General features: G+C 37.2%; 1 protein-coding gene across 5 annotated transcripts in view; it reads right to left on the minus strand.

The window, feature by feature from the left end:
* LINGO2 (leucine rich repeat and Ig domain containing 2) overlaps positions 1-23,921 on the minus strand; it is a 486,960-nt gene that overhangs the window by 89,319 nt on the left and 373,720 nt on the right. The gene's annotated exons all lie outside the window — the stretch shown is intronic.

Consider the following 23,921-nt stretch of genomic DNA (forward strand, 5'->3'; position numbering starts at 1 on the left):
CATGATTCGGAACCATTTAAGAGAGTGGACAGCACAATGGCTCTGTAAACACTGATCTTGGTACTTTTCTTCAAGTGTTTATTTCACCATACTCTTCTATGGAGTTTTCCAAACGCACTATATGCCTTTGCTAACCTGTTGTCTACCTCCCCATCAATCTTACCATCTTAGGAGATGAGGCTACCTAGGTAATGTAATGATAAAATAGCCGAACTATAAATTAGAGCAGTCAAAGTACATAGATTGAGGGGGAGCTTTTACCAGAATGACTATAATTAAGTATAATTATAATTGTATAATATAAATTATATATTGTAGATAGCTACAATACAGAGTTTTATTATTTATTATACAGTACAAATCAATTATGCAACCTGTAATTAATTATAGCTATAAATATTTATTACTTATTATTAATTATTTTTGCCTCTTTGATTAGCAGCACTAATTTTCGCTCTACAAGAAATCAGAAAGGTAGGTAGTTTCTACCCAAAAGAGCAAACTACCTTGTCCCTCATTTTGCACATCCTCCAATGTACAAAATGACACTGCCCAAATGGGAAATAAATATACATTTAGGATACTAAACATTACTGGAGAAGTCAAGCCAAGGAAGGCAGTGTGGCCAAGTTCAAGTCTGCAGATCACACACAATGATTTCATTATCAGTTCTGCTGATTAATTACGCCCAAGTGCTTTTTATTATTCTGGGCCTCTGTTTCCAATCTGGACGACAAGAATAATAATCTGATGACTCTTAAAAGGCAATCTTAGGTATGTGATTAAAGAAATCCAGGGTGACACTATTATTGCTATTTTCCTTCTGAACAGCAAGAATGGAAACACAGGTTTTAAAGGAAGAGCCCCACACAAATGAAATTACCTCATATATTGGGACAAGGGTGCCTTGACTGAAGCAGAAGCCACGTGGTTGTTTTGTGGTATTTTCTCTTCCTCTATATACTGGACACTAAGTATTAATTGTTTTCAGGTTTCACTGATTGAAGAAGATGTTCAGCACACCTTGAAGAAACAATACCTCCATTTTATTTCTATATGGTGTATTTTTAAATGCAGAAGGTGCTAATTTTCTTGGAAAAAATTATAAATAATTTTTTAAGAGACATGTCACTTGTCTGTTCAGATGAAAAAAAAAATTACTTTAGAGGAATTGAGTCCACACTATTTTTCAAAACACCTCATGTGACCAGTTCTCAAGGTTGGTACTAAAGATGTAGAGATGCAACTCTAATGTGACAAATTCCATACCATTCCAGTTTGCACAACTGTAGATGCTTGTGGTGGTTTTAACATGGCTAGATGCCAAGTATTCACCAAAGCTGCTCTATTGCTCCCCTCAGCAACCGTACAGGGGATAGAAAATAAAGGGAAAGGTTCATGAGTTGAGATAAGAACCAGGAGTCACCAATAACTCTCCTGGGAAAAACAGACTGAACTTGGGGATATTAACTAAACTTATTACGAACAAGATCAGAGTAGTACAATGAGAAGTAAAATAAATCTTAAAAAACCTTCGTCCTACCCCTGTCTCCTTCATGGGCTCTACCTCCTCCCTGGGCTCTACTTCCCCCCCCACCAGTAATGCAGGGAGATGGGGAATGGTGGTTATGGTCAGTTCATCACACGTTGTTCCTGCTGCTGTTCAGGGAGAAGAGTCCTTCCCCTGCTCCAGCGTGGGGTTGGGGTCCCTCCCATGGGACACAGTCCTCCACAAACTTCTGCAATGTCAGTTCACCCCACAGGCAACAATTCTCCATGAACTGCTCCACTGTGGGTCACTTTTCCATGGGATGCAGTCTGTCAGGCACAGCCTGCTCCAGCGGGTGTGCCCCATGAGGTCACAAATCCTACCTGGAAATCTGCTCCAGCGTGGGCTGCTCTCTCCACAGGTCTACAGGTCCCTGCCAGAAGCCTGTTCTAGCATGGGCTTCCCACGAGTTCACAGCTGCCTTTCAGGCATTAACTTGGCCCAGCATGGATCTCCTCCATGGGTTGCACGTGGATCCCTGCATCCCTGTTGACCTCCATGGGCTGCAGGAGCACAGCTGCCTCACTATGGTAGGCAGCACAGTCTGCAGGGGAATCTCAGCTCTAATGCCTGGACCACCTCCTGCCCCTCCTTCTCCACTGACTCTGGTGTCTGCAGAGTTGTTCCTCTCACATATTATTGTTCTGCTTTTCTCCAGCCCCAATAATATCCACACAATAACTTTATTTTCTTTCTTAACTATGTTCTTACAGAGGCATTACACCACCTCTGATTGGCCTGGCCTTAGCCAGTGATGGTTCCGTCCTGGAGCCAGTTGGCATTGTCTCTGCTGCACATGGGGGAAGCTTCTGGCTTCTATCTCATAGAATCCTCCCCTGTAACCCCCTTGCCACCAAAACCTGAGCACACAAACCCAATACGATATTCTGAAGCATTTGACAAAGCATTTTATGCACACTTAAATAGCTCCTCTTCTATACTTATTACTCAAATGGAGCATTCTGCAATACTTTGGTTATGAATTAAATTTGACGGAATGCTATTTGCAATTTGAATCTTTAGACAGCACCTGAGGCAGAAGTGAAAACAAAAACAATCCCCTCCTTCCAAACCCCGATGACCTAAATACAAGGGGTTTATACAAAAACTTGGATAGAAGGTGGTAGCAGAATTGCTGTTGCTAACTTGATATTTATAGCCACATATAAATACTCATACCCTAAATAAATTCATGTATCTATTCACACATGTATTTCTGACCCGTAGTTGGACTTGATTATTTTAGAAGTCTTTTTCAACCTTAGTGATTCTATGACTCTATACTAACATGTATTTTCTAAGTGGAAGAAAGTGTCACAGCTAGAATAACCATTCATCAATGTCAGTCCTATGTATGATTTTTCATACACATACACTTCCTCAGTACATTTCATGGAATCATAGACCCACAAGGATTGCCAGGGCCCACTCCTGGCCCTTCACAAGACAACCTCAAGAATCACACCATGTGCCTGAGAGTATTTTCCAAACAGTTCTTGAATTCTGTCAGGTTCAGTTCTTTCCTGGGGAGCCTGTTCCAGTGCCCAGCCACCCTCTGGGTGAAGATGCTTTTCCTAATATCCAACCTAAACCTCCCCTGACACAGCTTCAGGCCATTTCCTCGGGTCCTGTCACTGGTCACCACAGAGAAGAGATCAGTGCCTGCCCCTCCTCTACTCCTCACGAGGAAGTTGTAGAATGCAAAGAGATCTTCTCTCAGTTTCCTCTTCTCCAGGCTGAACAGACCAAGTGCCCTCAGCTGTTCATCATAGGGATCCACCTCTTGATAATTCAACATATTTGTAGCCCCGCTTTGGACACTATCTAATAGTTTAACATATTCCTTATACTGAGACACACAAAACTGCACACAGAACTAGAGATGAGGCCGCTCCAGTGCAGAGCAGAGCAGGGCAATCCCCTCCCTCGTCCAGCTGGCAAAGCTTTGCCTGATGCCCCCCAGGACATGAGGCTGGCCCTCCTGGCTGCCAGAGCACTGCTGACTCAGCCAGAGAGATTCGGATTTTAAGAAATCCAGCAGAGATCTGAAGTACTACCTTTCTTGTGTTGTACAGTGCTATCTAACACAACTAAAATACCTTTAGCACTGGAAATTATGTTGCATTGCAGAGTACAGTTGTACACCGGAAATGCACCCAAATGGGAATGAATGAATCGATGCTGAGCATCATTCTTATATTGCTAGACTGCATCAAGCATCTGATCAACATAGCTTTTAGCCAACTCAGTAGTCTGGCACTCTTGAGAGTATTTATAACCACTAATACTGCGCTGACAGGCAGCAATTATGCATCCCCATATAGAAAATACATTTATCTTCTGTTTCATAAAAAAAAATAAAATTGAAATGACCACAGCGAAATTAATGTAAGTTATGATAATGATATTGTCTCTTGTCTGGGAAATCCAATTTCCAATTTATTTTTTTTCTGAGACAAATTTTATATGACTAAATAAATAATGCAAGTCCTGACTGGAGAACAATATAAAAGTTCTATTCTGCAAATATATTCTGTTTCTGAACATTCCTTTATTCAGTCATAACCTTTCTTGATTCATTCTTACAAGAAAAATAAATTATTTTATCCCACATTTTCCCCAACAAATTGATGAAAATATTCCTTTGTTTCAGTATTTTTGCTTCCACACTCTCTAGAGAGAAGGCAAATTATGCCATATTTAAGTTGAAATATTAAATAATTTTCAACATCTGAAAAAAGAGACAAGCCATGGAGTCCAGAAAAAAAGAAAAAAAAAAAAAAAAGAGAAAAAGCAGCAGAAGAAACTGTAGCAGTAGTGGACATGATATATTCTACTGATCAACGAAAGGAGAGAATAGGTAGAATTCCGTAGGGATTTAAAACACTGTAGCTAACTGGGCTAATGGTATGAATGCAGGCTAATCATATTTCCACAGTTTGCATTTTTGTAAATAACATTCACTGAAAAAAAAAAAAAAAGAAGATAAGGAACTACTTGCTGCTGTATTGCTGAAAATAATTTCTGTTTTGGTACAGTGTCACATCAACAGTGTAGTTGGCAGCACGGGCCCGTGTGCACTCACCGTGCGTCCATGATGACCCAAACAGCGCTTTTGCCTGCACTGCTTCACCTCTGCCAGCTGCCTGATGGACTCCTGCTGTCAGGAGTTCCTTTCCAACTGCTTGGCACTGACCCTCATGGTTCAGTGGAAATCAAGCCTGTGATGGTACATCCCTTAAACTCACACTGGGTTGTAGATACCTTCAGGGAGAGCACTCAACTTTGAAAGGCTATTTCTGCCTTTGGTCCTTGGAGGTGAATCATCTGAGTTACTGTCTTTTAGTGCTGAACTCAGAATAGCCAACTCGTTCTCCATTTTTCATCTTCTGTCATTTTTAATTTATCAGTTAGATAGCAGATTTTGTGAGTGCTCAAGTGAAAGTCTGGGAGTCAAGCCTGAGGATTTGCAAGGCCGAGAGAAAACATAATGCTGTTCTGCTAAACCACCCAGGGAAGCCAACTGAAACTGCAGACCTCATTACCTGACTTAACTTAAATTTCTTGTAGTTTCCTTGCAGTAATTAAGTGTCTTTGGAGATCATCTAAATAAAACATCAACCACAGAAGTGAGAGCAAAAAGAAATTACTCCAGGCACAGACAGTTGCGGGTGTTCTCCCTTTTAATACATCTAATCTATCCTTCCAGAAATTACAACTTTTATACAAGTGCATACTGAACAGCGTACTCATTTTTTTACTAAGAAAAAAAAAAAAAAAGGTCTGACAAGCTTGTATGCTTGTGTGTGTATATGTACTTAAATAAAATAAAACATTCTGCTGGTAATTTGAGTTGGGGATTGCTTTTTACCGATTGTTGGCAGGCAGAGGTCAAGCACACCATGAAGGTGAGAATGTATGCCTCTGTGCTAAAATCTACTGCTTTCATCAACAATGTCCAAGCTGGAGAAATAACACAAAGCAAGGGACAGTTGCAGGAGACAGGTGGTCTAGAGAAAAGTAGAAAAAAAAAAAAAAGTGGATGCATCATTTTACAACCCTTCCTGGTGCTCATAACATGTCATTTCCCATTGCTCAGCTTCATTCAACCAGGTATCACGTGATGCCTAAATAAGTTGTACTTTTCTTAACAGCGATATTGTAGGAAAAATTTATTCAGAAGATGATTTCGTGTTGTGTCAGAAAAGATTGTAGAGTCATAGAATCAGAGAATGATTGGGGTTGGAAGGGACCTTAAAGTTAGCCATGTATTATCTGTACTTCAAGCACCATAGATGAGAAAACATTTGCCTATACATATCCGTATCCATACTAACAGTAAGTAAAAAAAGAATTGGGTAGATGGCAAAAAAGTGCCAGAGTTCCATTTTCCTCCAGTTTTAGCCAGCTGATTTCCAGAAACTTTGAGATGATATTTCCTGACTTATCAGTCAAGTGTTACTTTTTGTTGTTGTTTTTGTAAGTGTTGGTTTGTTTTTTCTTTTGTTTGGTTCTGAGTTTTTTGCTCATTTTGTTTTTAAGATGATGATTAAAGTTTTCATAAAACCCAAGAGAAGTTCAAGCAATAAATTCTGAGAGGCCTTCAATGGTCCAGTAAGCATGATAATCCTTTTGCTTATGGGGAAACAAAAAACTCACAGTCTCTTCTGTAAATGAAGATCATCCTTGACCTAAGCTAGCTCTTTCACTCTGGCTGAAGAGCATTTACATGTATTTGAATTACAGATGCACTACAGAAATCATAACTTGTAATAGGATAAACGTATGATACAGATACTTGTTTGCAGAGACATGAGAAATAATATCATACAGGATGCTAGGACTACTGCAGGTGATGGATTTTGGGGGTTTTTTGGTAAGATAAATAGCAATGGCAAATAGCAATAAAAATGGTCCATATAAACAGGGCTTTTTCTGAGTCTGCTCAGTGACTCAGAAAAAGTTTCGGTTTCAGCTTGTTGATATATATTTTGATTGCTGACCCTTGAACTCCAGGGAAATAAGAAAAAGGAGAATGAAAGAAGAATTTGAGTGGTATTCCCTCTGCTGACGTGGCAGAGCCCATGAATTTAGCCATTGACGTTAATGGAGCCTGATCAATCACAGAAAACAGAACAGTCACATCTAAATCCAATTCCAGGCACTGATCTTTTATATTCCCCCCAAGTCTCTAATTGCCAACACACTTATTTCTTCATTTGCAGTAAATGTTCTCTTGTGAAAATCCCTGTACTCATCAGCTGGCCCTTGGATGTGATCTGATCTAGCAAAATAATGCTGAATTGACATTTTCATAAATCTTAGCCATTCAGGCTTATATAACAATTGTTTAATACCTTTTGCCCATTGCAGTTACAAATGTTATTTAGCTTTGTTTACAAATGCTATTTAAGAGTTGAACGTGACAGGGAACACACAGAATGTGTCTAAGGTCCTTTGACAGACGAAGGTGGCTGGAGGCAATGCAAATTGGGAAGTGGGAAAAGGTGGAGCCTTGTTTCTTAAGAGTAGCTACTTTGAACATAGGAAGGAAATAAGCTATACCACAGTATGATAAAGGAGGACAAGGAAGATAACTTATTCCTTCCCCTTGCACACCAGACTAAACTGGGGTTGAAGGAAAGGAAAAAAATTGTCACTGATTCACACAGTGCCTTTATCTGATCAGAACATCTGCTCCTGAAGAAGTTATTTTATGTCTATCAGTACAAATGTGATTCTTAAGATATCTTGACACCGGCAGAACTTCAGGTGAGAGACATGAGACTGGCGGGACAGATGCAAGCTCCGAAATGGGATGACCATCAGGAAAGCTGGGTTGGCTTTGCTAGAACATAAAGTCTACATTCAATATTGCAGAGGAATGTGGTGAAACTGCCAGAGGATGCAGAGCAAAGTGAATGGTATTGGAACATTTTTCACTAATGCCTGTTCAAATGCAAAAGTAATTTTCACTTTGTCATGATTGTAGGGGGTTCGTTTGCTTTCTGCAAAGTTCTTAGCTCTCAAGCATTTTAACATAACAAGTAAACTGTAAGCTTCATTCCTTATGTATTTGAAATACATATTTGATTTTAAGAGTTACTGTTTATTTCATGTTGGATTTTGCCAAAATAATATAATCATTGTCAGGGGTTTGGAGGTGGGAGGAATAAGTGACTTGTGACTTTGATAGCTAAAAATTAACTTCTAAAATGACATTAAAGCTATCTGTACATAAATAACAACATGCATGGGAAAAATACAGATTTCAAGGGTAGATATAAGAATACCATAACTTATTCGTGAGTAATTAAGAAGCTAATAGAAAGACAAAATAAAGAATTCATTAGAATGTTTTCAGATTATTACAGGGGAAAACAAGTGTAATTTATTATTAAAGGAGAATTTATATTAACATTAATTATTGAACTAATTATTATTTAATATTATAATATATTAATTATTATATTTTTAAAGGACAAGAGAGATAATATATTAATAGGTTCTATGTTTTCTGACATACCATTTCCTGGCCTGTTTTCTGACTTTTGGCTAGCAGCATCACATAAATTTTAAAGATATACATGGCCAAAATTTCAAATACTGGCACCTCAGCTCTTACTGTATTATTTTTCCTTACTAACTTGCTATGTCTGCTTTCAAAGCTATCTTTCTCTGTGAGTAAAATGGTTAATCCCAATGACTGCAAAAACTACTAAACTACTTCAGAGTCTTAAAAAAACCTTACAAATCTTGAACCTCATTTGACAAACTTGTTTATTCACTCAAATCCAGAAAAGTGTGCAATGATGCTCTGGAGCTTGTACACACTGGCACAAATCAGGATGCAAACAACAGAGCTTGCAGTAAAGGATTTCATTCTCAAAGTTTAGAAGCATGAGAAAAATTAAAAATAAGGAACTTATAAAAGTAGTGTGATCTGAATATTAGCTTTGCCATCCTGAACTATGCATTCTGCATGCATCTGCAGTTTCACAAACCACAACTGTTAGCTCAGCTGCTCAAGCCTTTAGATATATGCTATTGTAATTGTATAAAACAGCTCAGCTTTATTATCAGGAGCACATATATGCTCAGAACAAGATTAGCTGCTGCTGTTGTGAAGTAAAAAGACCCCAACAGCTCCCTTCCTTTTGCAAACCCAAGCCCCAAAACACATACACACGCAGAAACATATCAGAGTCTGTGAGAAGAATATATTTTGAGAGGAATATGGATATGCTACCTGAAAGTTGAAAGAACCATTAAAAACTGACACTTCTGGAATCAGAAGCTAATACTAGGGAACACTAGAAAGAAATGACTAAAAAAGGGGTAATTTAAAGCTCTTCAGAGCTAACCAATCCCAGGGCTCTATATCATGTTATAATTACTGTGTAAAGTGTATGTAAAGTGTATAATTTTCATATTTGATATTTTTTATAATCATAAAGCAATTCTTCCTAGCAAATCTTCTTAGCTGTCATGCCACATCATCATGAATGTGCAACAGGAAAATATTGTGTAAAGAGATATAATCACGAAGACCCTTTTAACACTGAAATTATAGATAGAAGACATACAGTAGCCCGCACCTCTGCACTGCTGTGGCTTTGAGGAAAAACAGAAACATAAGCCTTTCCTGCCCTCCATAGTCTTTGTCAAAGAGCCAAGCCAAGTGACAACTCCAGAAAGCCAGTCTAATTCAAAAAGGATAGACTCTGACATCTGTGATTAACAAAGCATCCATTTGGAGGAGACTTGACAGTTAGATGACTGGAGCAATCCTTACAGAGAAACAAACAGTTCATTTACAAATTACACTTCATTAGTTTGGAGAAGATTAATCTAATTGCAGATGGCAAAATGCAACTAAAACCGCATAATTTTCAGTGAAAGTACCACTAAAACCTAATTTTCCCTAAAACTACAAATTTAGAGACAAATGGCTCCCTCCACCCCTCAAACTGGTAATAAAACTCTTCAAAGGAGGTAATAAATTATTATGGTCTAGATTTTTAAGGCAAGTTTAATGGAACTGGGAGGCAGAGCAAAGATGTTTCAGGAACAAATGTATTTAGCAGTATTGATATTTTGAAATATACCCATCATGTTTCTAGGCATATTAGGGGTGCAGAGATGAATCTGTATAGGGGTGGTCAGGGAATTTTTTAACCCAAGAGTTTATAGTCAAAACCAAATATACTCCTGAAATTAGAAGGTGTTGAAAGTAACATGGAATTTCGGATAAAACTTTTAAGAAACAATTGTTCAAGTACAGGACTTGTTTAGCAGGCAAGAAGTCCAACATTGAGAAAGTTATTAATATGGTTCAACAGCTTTGCCTTATAAATTCCTGCCTAATAGTTTCTTAATTATTAATACAGAGGTGGGCAATTTCAATAAGGAACAGAAGAATTTCTTACAAAACAATGGTACCTTGCTGGCTTGTGAAAGTATCACAAGAAGTGATTTGTAATAGGGCCTTTGTGTGAATGAATAAATTGACTCATAAAGATAGAGTATGCTAAATTAATTCCTTTCATTTATTTTTAATGAGAAGTTTGGAAGACTGGTTTCACCCCAAATTCAAGAAGGAAATTCCTCCTGCAGCTTGCTCTGATATTCTGCTAAATGGAAACCCCAATCAAAAACTCTTCTCTATATCTGTGTAACTGTCTTTTAGGTTCAAATTCCAAAGGTTTAATCTTCTTTTACAGACTTCCATAACCAGTGATCCTTTCTGTATTTCCTGCACAAGACCAATGACACCTCAGGCATCATATTGACCCTTCTGAGTCAATTCACTTTAGGAAAAGCAAAAGCATACACAAACTGGAGACTGAGAATGCTGATGACAGATGACACCCTAGCAGCAAACTATTAATAATTTGTCTGCATCTCTAAAGACATAATAATGTAAAACAATAGTAATATATCAACAAAACAAGAGTTATTTTCTTCTCCCCTTCTATTTTCTGTGGCCAGATCTTTTGCCAATTTTTTGATAAACTGTTTTAAATCTAATTATTTGAAACTTCTCTTCTGATGAGATGTTAAAAAATATTCCATGTCAAGCAGGCAAAAAACAAAAGAATAAGCAATGCACAGTAAGTGCAGAGAAGCTAACTGTAACCACTGCGTGACATTATGTTCATTCATGCTGACATTTCTGTTGGTCAAGTGGCAACTTTGGAGTTCCTGAAGTGAACTAACAGTGCAGTGCATGCCTCATGCACATATCCTAATCTTTTTTTAACAACATTGCCACAGAAAAAGAGGAAAGCAAAAAAACAGACAGATGCTTAGCATTTAGGCAAAAACAACTCCCATCCCCTGCCAAAAAACAAAGAAAAAATCCCAAACCAACCAACTAACCAATAAGCAAACCCCCAACATCAACAACAACAACAAACCACAACAACAGTAAAAAAAAAACAAACCAAAGCAAACCTCATCAAGGAGAACTGATTCATTATGTCAGCTCCTCAGGGGTTTCTAAAACAGATTTGGCAGGGCAGTGGCTTTCTGACATGACTCAGGTTGTCGTATCAGTGATCATCTGATTTGTGTTGTGACAGTTTTCTGCAGGTCAGTTCTAGGAAACTACATCGTTTCTGTTCAGCAGTAAAAGACAAGACAATGGAGCAAATATGAAAACACAAGGAGAACTAGTGATCAAGTGATGGCTCTTGTAGCCACATTTCCAACCAAAGAGTTCTAATTTATGGCCCAAATACACTTCCCTTACATAGGCTGCACAATACCTTTTCAAGGAGACCCATTAAGCTACTCATACTCTTGATTACTACTCATACTGAAAAAATGTGGTAGAATTGATTTCTAAATGAGGAATAAGTAAGATTTTGATCTGATCTCTTTGTTTTACCTAGAGACCATCATAGTGGAATTTGTAGCATGATGTAGAGCTTTAAATTAGAATTAGTGTGGCAATCACCTAACTGAAGAAAAGCAATACAGTAAAGATCACTGTTTTGAAATACTTTATGCTAGAAGGGAAAATCCAACCTTTATGAAGCAGTACCTGAGAAAAATGTGTTTCAGAGGGAAATCTTTAGTGTATCTATGATCTACTCTGCACCTATAGAACTATGTGCACAGAAGTTACCAACAACATAAATAATGACAATTAAGTTTGAAGTCAGCTCTACAAATTCTTTGCTAGAGAGAAATTATTTCTTACTGTAGGCAAATACCTAACCAGAATATTCTAAAGCCTCATTCTGAGATTATATAAATTGAGTGGCCCAAAAATTATTCTAAATTGGTATGAAGGGATGTGACAATGAAAAATAATTAAAAAAAAAATAAAAAAGCAACAACAGCCCAATGTGCCCCACCAAAAGAAAAAAAAGAAACACACATAATCAAAGCATCAACAGAAAAACAAGAAAAATAACCAAAGCTGAAAAAGAAACTCCCAACATAATGGGATATCAGAAACTGTACTGCTCTGTGTATCTTGCTCAAAACCTGAGCAGAAGTATGTGAAAAAATGTAACATGATCTACTCAGGCACCCAGTGTGCAAAAAAATTGTGTGCTAAGGAAAGGAAAGGCAGGCAGAACAATTTAATAGGAAAGGTAGATGTGAGAACTAATGGTATAATGTAAAGAAAGCAACAGATCTCATGTAATCAAGTATTCAACCTATTGTAATCTCTTGTTTCTTCTCAAAAATAATTTAGTTCTTTTCTCTACTTTTCCTGTCAAATCCCATGTTCTGAGTAATTCGCACTCAACATAAAATTCATACACCTATTTATGGTACTGTTAAATTCCTTTCATAACAAGAAACTATTATCCAAGGCTCATTTAGGCATCATGAAGTATTTGGGTTCAGATATCTGTAGTTCAGATTCATTTGCCCTTGGCAGCAGAGAAATCAAGGGATATTTGTGTTCAAGAATGAAAGCTATGATACTGTATTTTAAGGAGATTAATTTTAACAACATCCTTATGCATTTTTAGTGCACGCTAGTGAGATTACAGAAACAGTAAAAATCTGAACCAAAACTACATTTTAAAAAGAGAAAATTATGCAAAGTTATGACAACAGGTAAAGAAGACATCAATGCAGATGTAGCCCTATCTACAATAATGGCAACACACAGAAAGTTTAGTTTGAAGAATCCAATATTTTCAACTTAGGACTCTGAATACCACTGAGCCTAAATGTACAATACATCTTAAAAAATTAGAACTTTATTCATTCCAGGACAACTAGAGGAGTGTATCTTGACTGGCATATCTAAAACTACATCATGCAGATGGAGAAGAACCTCTGAATTCTATCTATCTATTAATTCATGTCAGGATCTTAAATACAAAATCTGCAGTACTATTCTGTTGCTTAAAAGCCTACTGAATATTACAGATAATATTTCAAATTTCATATTCCTTCTCTTTTCCTCTCACACACTGTTCCACCTCATATAATAAATGGTGTGTTGAGCATGTGGGCTTGACTAGGAATGGTATATCTGCAATGCAGTGTAACTCTATGCTGTAGATTTCACCATGTTTGATCTACTTATTCAATCAATATTTTTATTCCTTTCAAATGCCCATGAATAGATGGTGCAAAACTCATAAATAGAGTCCCTTCTATGATTACTACCCTTGAAAATTTCTGTTTAACCACATAGAACTATATCCAAGCAGAACCCCTTAAACAGGCAAAATTTCAAAGTGAAGAGACATTTACCCTGATTCACCCACTTTATCTACTGTTGCAAAAGATTATCTGTCAGTAGTTGATGTGGACACATACCCTTCACTAAGGAACGTTAACCTTTTTCTTCTTTACATGGGAGGGAATGTTCATTTCCTAATAGCAGGAAGTGAGCACAGTCATTTTATTTCTAGAACTATTTCAATGCCCAAGGTGATATATTACTCAGTTTTTATATTACAATAGATTCAAGGATTGCATTTGCTTTCAAGTATCATATATCATAGTTGAAATATAGTAGAATTGATGCTTTCCCTGCAGAGTAGTCCTTAATCCTTTGTAGAGGTCTTGACTTTCAGAGTTTTTGTGGATGTTAGTGAAAATATTGTGATGAAAGATGTATCCCATGATACCAGAAGAAGAGTCAAAAATGGAACCTAAATGTAAAAATTTAAAGCATGAAGCTTGGAATGCCTACACTTACTATTTTTCTACACTATAGTAAAAATAAAAGTTATTTTGTATTTGCATAGGACTTCTCTGTCTGAGGCATTTAGATTTTAACTAAAATGGAAGTCCATGGAAAGCAGAGGAAATCTGCTGTTAGGATTAATATCTTAGTGTTACTTCTACTGTTATTATTTCTATTGCTTTCTTTTGCTGAAGGCAGGTCTTCAAATTGTATGTGATTTACAGTGCTCCAGGCTGATCTTTGGGTAATAACGAATAAGCCAGAGGAACATAGTGATGAAATGCCGTGGAGGGGATCAAAGGACAACACAATACATCAGGCCAGCAGGGACCTCAGGAGGTCCTAGTTCAGAGCAGGCTCAGCTGTGGTGTTTGACCATGTTGCTCAGGGCTTTATTGCATGCAGTTTGGAAGTCCTCCAAGGAGAAAGGCAGCAACATCCCACCCTGCGCCCTAGCCCTGCTCCCTGGTTGTCCTTGTGGGGAAAATACTTGTCTTAAATCTTAAAACTCCTCCTGTTTTTTCTGCTGTCTCTCATTCTCCCACCAGGCATCACTGTGAAGAGCCCAACCTCATCCTGTGAACCACTTCTCTATGTACTGGGGTGCAGTCAGGTGCTGTGAAGACATCTCTGCTCCCACTGAACCAGCCCCACAGTTTCCCTCTGCAGGGTGAGTGTCCCAGCCCTGCTGTTCCAGTGAGATCCTCCAATTTCTGGAGGAAATAGTTAATCCAGATGTTAATCCAAATAGTTAATCCAAATGTTTCTTCTGCTGTCTGGACCAAGCCTGATGGTTCACCCCTAGCCAAGCTGGCTGAAAGTTCCCCATCACATCCTTCTCTCTCACATGCCCAGAGACTTGATCTGTGAATATTCTGGAAGCTGTAGTGAGGCTGTACTGTCCACTTAGCCTTTGGCATCCCTGCCAGCTCTCAGAGAGCTAACATTTTCAAATGACACAACTAATATATTTGAAAAAAATAGGTAAGTTTCTTCATTGGAGCTCACAAGTTTCAAGAGAAAACATGTGAAAAGCAACGGGCCTAAGCTGAACCTAATTAAGTTCATTAGTTGAACAAATAGAGAAAAAAAAAAGTAATTAGGACCTCTCCACTAGCAACATGCTTGACACCAGATAATTAGCCTTTTGGAAAAGTACCACAGAGCACTGCAGTGCTACAACTATGTAGGTTTTCAGACTAACTTAAAAAGATCTGCACAATGGAGTCATCAATGTAATGATTTCCCAGAGAACATGAGAGGAATGTCCAATAAAGAGCACTTTATTGGAAGTGGAAAGATGCATTTCTAACACAGTCTACAGCAGGATCCCAAAATACTGCTTCAATATGTATTTGCAATCTGATTGTATAATCTGTTTTATGACAATAGTATGAAGAACCTCCAATTTTTGGGGAGGGCGGGGGGAGCAGAACTGTGCTTTGGTCACATTATTAGTGACTTACATGACTCCTATCAAATCAGTATTAGCAGTGTCAAACTCTACTTGGACCAACTTCTAATAAGAAAAGACCCTTAGTTAAAATTTGAGGACAGGCCAAGTAAAGGAGGGAAGATATGCCAACCTGTAAATACTGTGTTTCTATTTCTCAGTTATTTGGAGCGTTGTCTGGCATTGGGGCCTATTTATTAGGGTAAAGCTTGAAACAGAATACATATTAGTTTACTGTTATGAAGGAATGCTGCATTGCTTACCGTTTATTATGCCCATGAGTGCCATAATGACTTTTTACCTGTATTAAATGTGTGTTTTTGTAATGAAATGCATGCTCTTGTGCCTTAATGAGCACTAAGACATAATTTATAATCAAACATTCCTACTGCAATTGCTACTTTCCCTATGCCCACATAATAGCTTCCAATACAAAGTACAACTTTATTTCTGGTGGATCTGTCACTCCAGCCTACTGGAGATTTCCTAGAGCCAAGGTACATGCAGTTGTCTGTTTCATGTTCTCTAAAGCCTGACAGAAGTGCAGGTGTTTGTTTCCAAAGAGGAACAAAACCTTGATAACTAGATAAGTTTAAAGATTGCCACTAGACAAAAGAGAAAAGAAACGACAGCTTCTCATTGATTTCAACAGTACAATGGTTAATATCAACTCTGAGGGACCAGTTTGTGACTACAATTTCCTCATTTGTAACAGAGCAAATCTGTGCACTTCTAAAAATCAGTGCAAAAACTGGAACTTAAAGTGGCACAACTGATTAATTAGATAGACTTGTGTCATGAAGTTTGGACAGCTGAGAATAACCTAGTATCTCTTTATTGTATCTGGTCATCCAAACTCATACTACGTATTTTGACTATTTCACACAAAACGTGGTTTAAGATCTTATAGCTAAAATGCTTCAGCCCTTTTTAGCTTTTCTGATGTTGATGGATATTACTATAGGTTTTCTGTATATTTCTCTGAATGTGTTTTACCTTGAGCTATGTTACTGTATGATATATATTAGAAATATCATCTACTTATAATGACAGAAATCAAAACCTCCTGTATTTGTGATTTACTGTAGCTAGAAATATTTTCTGTCACCTCATTATAAATAAGGAAAATCCAGTTAGCTAAGCTATATTGCTGTGAAGAAATCAGGAGTATTATAGATGATTGATCAGATTCTCATCTTTTATGTATGTGAAAGGATATAGGGCTGTGCAATAAGTCAACTTATCTCACACCTTTGCGAATAACTATTTTTTTGCCTCTTTTAATTTCTGTGTATATAGCAATACATAGGTAATATATATCAAATGACTGTTTTCAAATAGAATCCATGAATCTAAATGCTTCTAAGAGCCACAGGGGCATATTTATTCCAAAGAGTGAATCTAAAATGACATAGCTAATGAGTATGTCCTTGAAGGACTTGGGCTGCATTTATGCATATGTAATTTGGTTACTACGGATTCATTAAGGAAAGGCAGAGATGCCCATATTACCTAAAGCCTATTTGAAGAAAACATCTGTTTTGTTAAATGGAGAGCATTTTTGAAATGAGAATGAGCAAGAGACCTTGTCTTTGAACACGGAAAGAAAAGAAGGAGGAAGACCGAGAAGTTAAGTACCAATATCTGCTAACATGATTTATGCAAGAAAAACGCATAAAACTGCATGTTCTCTGAGCTGCCTGGACCAACCCATATATTCATAAATAGGAATATTCAGCAGGCCATTAGAATATACAGAATAAAAACTAAGATGTTTTTCCTATGATGTGTTAATCTCCAACCCAATACTCACCTCTTAGGTAATCCATACCTGCTCATTTGTTCAATTGTACAATTATTTCAGCATTCTGAAAGAGGCATCTGGAGAGAGGTAAAGACAAAGCTTTCAGCCAAATGTTCTGCATCTTTATGCAGTGTGACTGCAATGGATCCCACAAAGATTCAATCTGGCACTTTGGAGTGAGAGTATTTGCATATAATACAGCTGTGACAACTTCACCTCCACTTAACTTCCCTTCTAAGGCAAATAAGCATACAGTTGCAAGCAACCCATGCAAGTCAAGTATATTTTCCTATATGCAATGGCTGGATATATAACAACATATTTTGTAAAATTATGTTCTGCAGAATGAACAAGTAACAAGGTATAACCAAAGGAATATAAATAAATAACCATCTGTATAAATAAAGGAAGAATGTCCAACAAACTCATGTATGGACTGATACAAACCCACACTTTTCTAATGGCTAGTGGTTTGTCAAGGCTGATGGGATTTTGCTTTACCACATGGCTTAGCACGATCTCCAGAAACCAGAGTGTGGGTGCAGTGGGTGCTGATCATCAGAAAAATCCAAACTGTGGACAGCTTCTCTGTGATTCTTCAGATGAGGTTCAATACTCTTGCATTATAAGCTTGGCTTTTGTATATTAATCCTTCTTAAGGATAGAAGCTAAAAAAACCTTCTGATCCACTCTCCACCACTGAAACAGGGGACTCTAGTATGATGCAAAGCAATTTATGGGTAAAATGGTTATATTCCTATTTGCATTTTGTGCTATTTTACCACATTTCTACCCTATTTCAAAAAGTAAACAGTTCTGTGTTTTTTAGTTTTGACCTGCTATTAAAATTTTAAAGTTTTCCCGTGGAAAAGTAAGGAAGTGTAAAGTTTTCCAGTTCTGCCTTACACATTCAGACGGCAAATCACCAAGGGAGGACTAATCTTGTGAAAAGCTTATGTTATACTGTGTTCAATACAATTCCTTTTGTGAAGTTAAGGAAGGTGTAAGATATCCCACTGCTTTCCCCTTCTGCTCTGTTGAGACAGTGGATAAGTCTTTCATGTTTTCATGGTTATAATTATAATGTAATGATATTTTCATATACACCAGAGCTCAGATTTTTAATTAAAAATAGGTCCTGAGCTGCAGCACAAGCACTCTATGAATGTGAAAAATTATTTCTTGCTTATGAGGTTTTAATCGTGTGTCAACCTGAAACATGACAGGAAATGCATAAACACCTTGTATCTCTTCTTCATTCAAATTAAAAACACTACACAAATTAAGCATGAGTCACATGAAGAGTGCAAGGGATAAAAATTCAGACTCATTGCAGGTTGGTCATGAGCAGATGAGTACCTGCTGTCACAGTCTCAAGCTTTTCCAGAATTGCATCTCCCATCCATTTAGACACTTAGACCAACAGGGAAAAGCAGAAAATAGACAAGGTTCAAAGGCAGTGTTGTTTGTTTTACAGGTAGAATAAAATAAATAAATAAACTGTTTGGTCAATATGCTAGAAATAAATCAAAAACCTTCAAACCTCCAAAGTGAAGAACTTCAATTTAGTCTATGAATATTGATTTGCCAAAAAGAAGGCAAATCAATATATCACTTTTCTATCTAATGATTCATCACTCCCTTAATATAAGTATGTTGTCCTAAAAATAAATTAAATACAGGTAAGATTAAGTGAAAAGTGAAATTTGCATTTAATGTCTCCAGACTGTCATAGTGTTTATGGCAAATAAGATGAAAGAGTAAGGGAGAAAGCCAAGTAAATGTGCACTTCTTATCAGATTAACTTCTCATCTCTTTCCAACAACCATGAATGCATGCCATAAACATGGAACTGTGTTTTGACGATGGAAAGTCTACCTTATTACTCACTGCTACATACAATTAGAAAATAAAAACTGAAATAATTCTGAACATTACCTAGCAATGAATTTTAAATGAAAAAGACATTACCTATAGTAATGGAGTGGTGGTGAATGGAGATAGACTGTAGCTGTGATTTACCCCAACTTCTTAGTATTTTGGTTCCCATTTTTTTCCAACTCTCATATATTTATTTCTTAAAATTCAGCTATGGAAAGTAGTAAAGCAAAATTTGTCTTCCTCTTAACTTCAGGTTGCGAAAAAAAGTAAGACTTTTAATTTCAACTTTCAACCGTCATACTGTTTTTCTCTGTTCTAGAGAGTATATTCCTACTTGAAAATATTTAATTCCTTTTCTTTCCCTCTGAAAAACTGGGAGACATCTTCCTTATTTTGTTAAGGTAGAGAAAAAGCCCCCTTCAATTGGCTGATTGGACTGCACTGATTGAAATTGATTTCCTTCTCTAATTTCCTCCTTTTTTAACTGTGCGTCTTCCTTTTATATGATGAGAATATTGATCAGGGAATTGATCAATTATTGGCTGAATAGTGAATTCCAAACCTTCAGGACTTTTCTTTCCTTTCTTCTTACAATCAAGACGTTATACTTCCCCCTGTTACATGCACTATTGCAAGGATAGAAAGCAAAGGAAAATAATCAATAAATGAAAAACTTTGGTTTCATGGATTGAAAGGCACAGCAGACTTCTACTGGAGACACTCTGTGAAAGGCATAACTGTACATAATGAAAATGTTTCCACTAGGCATCTGGGGCTGGCTGCCTCAGGCCTTGGCTAAGCAGTCAAAACATCATCCCTCATTTGGGAAACTCTCCCTCTATTCCCAGCTGAGATTCTGATCACTGTGCAGTCACCCTCTTCAAAAGCCATTTTTGCCTGTTATCTGTTTTGTATTCTGAAGTTCACTCAGCTTGTGATTGGCATCTCACGCCTCCAGCATCACTCCTACATCAATAAGCTCTTAGCACTGGCCTAGCCGATTGCCATGGTCTCGCCTTTCTGCAAAAGGCAGAGTGTTTTCCCCCTACTCAGTAACTCCTTTTCTCTCTTCAGCCCGCACCGCTAATTCTCAAAGGACTGTTAAATCTAATGACTTCAAAATGCCAGGAGAGGAGAAAGGAAAGCCTCTCTAGAAGCAGTCTTTCTTAGTACTGATGGACAGTACTAACAAACTTAGTACTTTTTTTTCAAACCATAAAGAACAGAAGTTATATTGCTAGGACGGCAATAGTACAAAAAAAAAAAGTGCAGAAAACGAACCTCCAGAACTGATTAATACATTAGCAGCATTACTGAAAATGAACCCCCAGAACTGATTAATACATTAGCAGCATTACTGAAAATGAACCCCCAGAACTGATTAATACATTAGCAGCATTACTGAAAATAAGTGAACCCACAGGAAACCTAACAAACAAGTTGAAGTGCAAAAAGCAAGCAAGAAGAGTTTTACTTAGAATCACAGGAAATTTGTAAAATCTTTCTAGAAACACTTTAATAGTAACATACATTACATCCAAGATCAGATTTTTACCATTTGAATTCTAAATAATACATGAATCATTGGTTTATCAAACTGAATTCAGTGAATAAGCTCCAAAATTAACAATGGCAGATTGAGACCCAAGTTTAGAAAAAAATTATAAATACTCGGATGGACAAGTATTTCACAAATGAAGATGACTGAAAGTGTGGGACTGGTGGGAAAAAAAAACAAGTTGCTGACAAGATAGGAAACATTTTTTTTTAGAAATAGCTATTTAAGTAAAAATACTTGTTAAATGGTTTTAACTCTTAATGTCAGGAGTGGCAAAGTTTCAGCTCTGTCCCTTTATCATGTAAAAGATAACACAGAAACAGCACTTAAGGGGAAATTGGACTATATGGTCTGCACAATAACAGGTTAAGGCTGCAAGAGACACTTAGATGACACTAATGTACATGATTTGACTCTTGGAGACCATTCTGTGCAGAGCCAAGGGTTGGACTCAATGATCTTTGTGGGTCCTTTCCAACTCAGCATATTCTGTAATTCTGCAGTACTTGTCTTCTTAAGTCTGTTGTGCCTGTGTGGGGTGTTCCTCAGCTGTCAGAGACAGCAATGCACATGGCAAACCATGCATCACAGCCGTGCCCTTCAGTTTTGGGGGACTCAGCCTTATTCAGCCCAGATTCTTAGTGTGCTTGACCCTGTTTTTTTCGGATTGGATGGGTTTGGTTTGGTTTGATTTGGGTTTTTTTTGTGGGTTTTGTTTGGTTGGTTGGTTGGTTTGGTTTGTTTTTCCTAAGGGTGACTCTAAGTGAGAAGTAAATGGATCAAACCAGTTGCACTTACATACCTGACAAGACAGAAAAAACCTCAAATCCTTTTTTTCGGTGAATGTTAGGACAAATGTTACAGTATTACTTCTGCAGTGTCTTAAATGCTTTTCATTTTTAGAAACAAGAGAGTAAACACCAATTATGTGGGATAGAGTTCTTTTTTCAGGGGGTTTATAATTCAGTAAGACCAGTAGAAGAGCAAATGTGATGGCAAAGTGATTTTGCTGTTTTGGAAAACTGCTGCAAGGAGATTAACTTTGTAAGAAAATTCACTGAATTTGTAAAATAAAGCAGGTAAAAGGAAAGGTTACCCCCCATTCTTTTTCAAACCAAGAGTCAGAATACAATTTTTTATTAAACCTTATTTAGTGTTTGAGAAAGCTGTAAGGACAATTTCTTTGCAAAACTTTATACAATACTTCTAAAATAGTGGGAAGTCTTCAAAAAGTCTTCATGATGTGACCCACACCTTCCTACCTTCTGTGTGTGAACCAAAATTTACTTGCTTTGGAAATTTAGAGGGAGTTTTAGATATGTGTGCAATGCATTTTACCCCATCTATTCTTGCAGCTGAACTATTTTTAGCACCATTTGTATTACATATTCTTCTCACAAACATTGTCAGGACTGGTTAAGCTTTTCATTGTAGACAAAGCTCAGCAGTGCTAACTAAACTAAGACTTTTCTTCTCTGATAAATGAGCTCACTGCTGGCTATCCTATATATATCCCATTATTCTCTCCTAGGAGGCAATAGATCAGGAAAAGTAGTTACTTTCTACATGAGCTTTCTTAGAGTGGTGAAAAAGAAATCTTCAGTATATCTTAATTACTTTTGGATTTTTATTTTATAGAATGATAAGAGAAATTAATTCTGACATTTGGAGGACTTCACAGGAAGTTATCTTAAAATAGCCATCATTAAAAGTGCTAACCTGAATAAGTCCTTACTTAGCAGAAAATGATACAGATTTACGGGACCTGATTTTTGACAAACAAGCAAAACCAGTTTACTGACAAATAGATTTGGACAGTGAATTTAATGAGGAGCTTTTAATTAAGTAGACTCTAAGGTTTATAGAACAAGGATGATATTGCTGAGATTCATTTTTTTTAACCAGTGGAGATTCAAAATGGAATATATTCATGTTATATATATTTCCAAAGGAAGCTTATCATGTCGTTTCATATAAGCATGATTTCAACATAGAAACCATATCTTTTTTTTTTTCTCTCCCTTTGAATGACCCCTCAAAGACTGGAGAATCCATCTAGTTCCTGTAATGAATTGGCATTTCGTGTGGAGCTCTTTCTGCAATAAACCGTTTGACTGGATCTCTACTGTACCTTATAAAAGCAAACACGACTTTAGCTCTGACTTTGACATATAACTCTGCGGTGTGGTCCAACAGATTCAAAGTATTTTCTTTGTTTCTAATGTCTTTGTGCTAGAACTTGTAGTTTACTGTGTTATTTATTACTGCATGTATACATTTCATTAAAATACTAAATGCGCAAAAAAAAAAAAATTGATGATACACTCTTATTTTTGGCGGGCATAGAAGAGGAAAGAAGACTGTTCCAAAGATGGTGAGAAGTATATGAAAGATAACAGAGACATTTGGATGCTGATTAATGCCTTAAAACTTCGTCATTCCAGACAAGTCGAACTAATTTTGTTAAAAGACAGTTATAGAGTTGTTAATGCATGGTTTACAAAGCTTTGCACCCCAGTTTTATCAAGTTTTAATATGTTTATTCCCTCATGGTTTATTCCCCTTTCTGATTGGCTAGAATTTGCTGCAGTGCAGAACTCCCATATTTGCTATTGTTCCTCCCCAAATACCCTTATTTGGGCATTTCTCCTCCCCTTTGTTCTAATAAGACCTGAACCCCTCCTCTCTTTTCCATATATGGTGTGTCTCCAACCCTAGTTCTGGAACCTTCCCCATCCTACCCTATATAAGTGAGTCCCTGACAAGAATAAAGTGAGATAGCTCGGAGCAGCCTTCTACTTCGCTCGAATCCCTTTGTACTGTCGCGTGATCCTTTCCCTATTCCAGACCGCGGCACTTATTTCATATAAATTTGACACAGTGTGATTGGAAACACAAAAAAGCTGAATAGTTCTATATTGTGAAAAAAAAACAAACTTATTTTTTTCACTATCTGAATAACAGTGCTGTGAAAGGCAAAAGATAAGCAGTGAGAAGCTGGGTGTTCAGTCTCAGACAGAGCTAGGAACGGCACAAAGGTGGGATCTGGAAGTTTACTTGCTTAAGCTGGTTACAATACGATGTGTTTTACATGACTGATAGGAAGTCATTCATCTTGCTACTTACTCAGCTTGGGAAATTTATTTAACCTTTCTAAATAATGAGTTAAGAAATAGCTTGGCTGTGCCCCTTTTTACAGCCAGTGCTCATCCTTTGATGCAGGATTAAGAGAAAGCTGAGGCAAGCAACTGAAGAGGATAAATCAACAAGAGTCATCAAGAAGTCTGGCAAACACAATCTATCAAGAATGAATGAAGGAACAGTAAAAAGGAGAAAAGCAATTAAAGTTTCTTGCTGGAGTATGGCAACATCTTGTTTCTTACACAGGGCTTAGCTTTACATGCATTTCGTCTCTCTACATCTACCCTATTGGCTCTACAGAAAGTTAGCAAACTTGTCTCATTAAGGGCTACATGTTCTGGAGCAATGTCTTAGCATTTGAAATAT

Source organism: Lepidothrix coronata, unplaced genomic scaffold (assembly GCF_001604755.1).
Source record: "Lepidothrix coronata isolate B3197 unplaced genomic scaffold, Lepidothrix_coronata-1.0 Scaffold55, whole genome shotgun sequence".
NCBI classification, from domain to species: domain Eukaryota; kingdom Metazoa; phylum Chordata; class Aves; order Passeriformes; family Pipridae; genus Lepidothrix; species Lepidothrix coronata.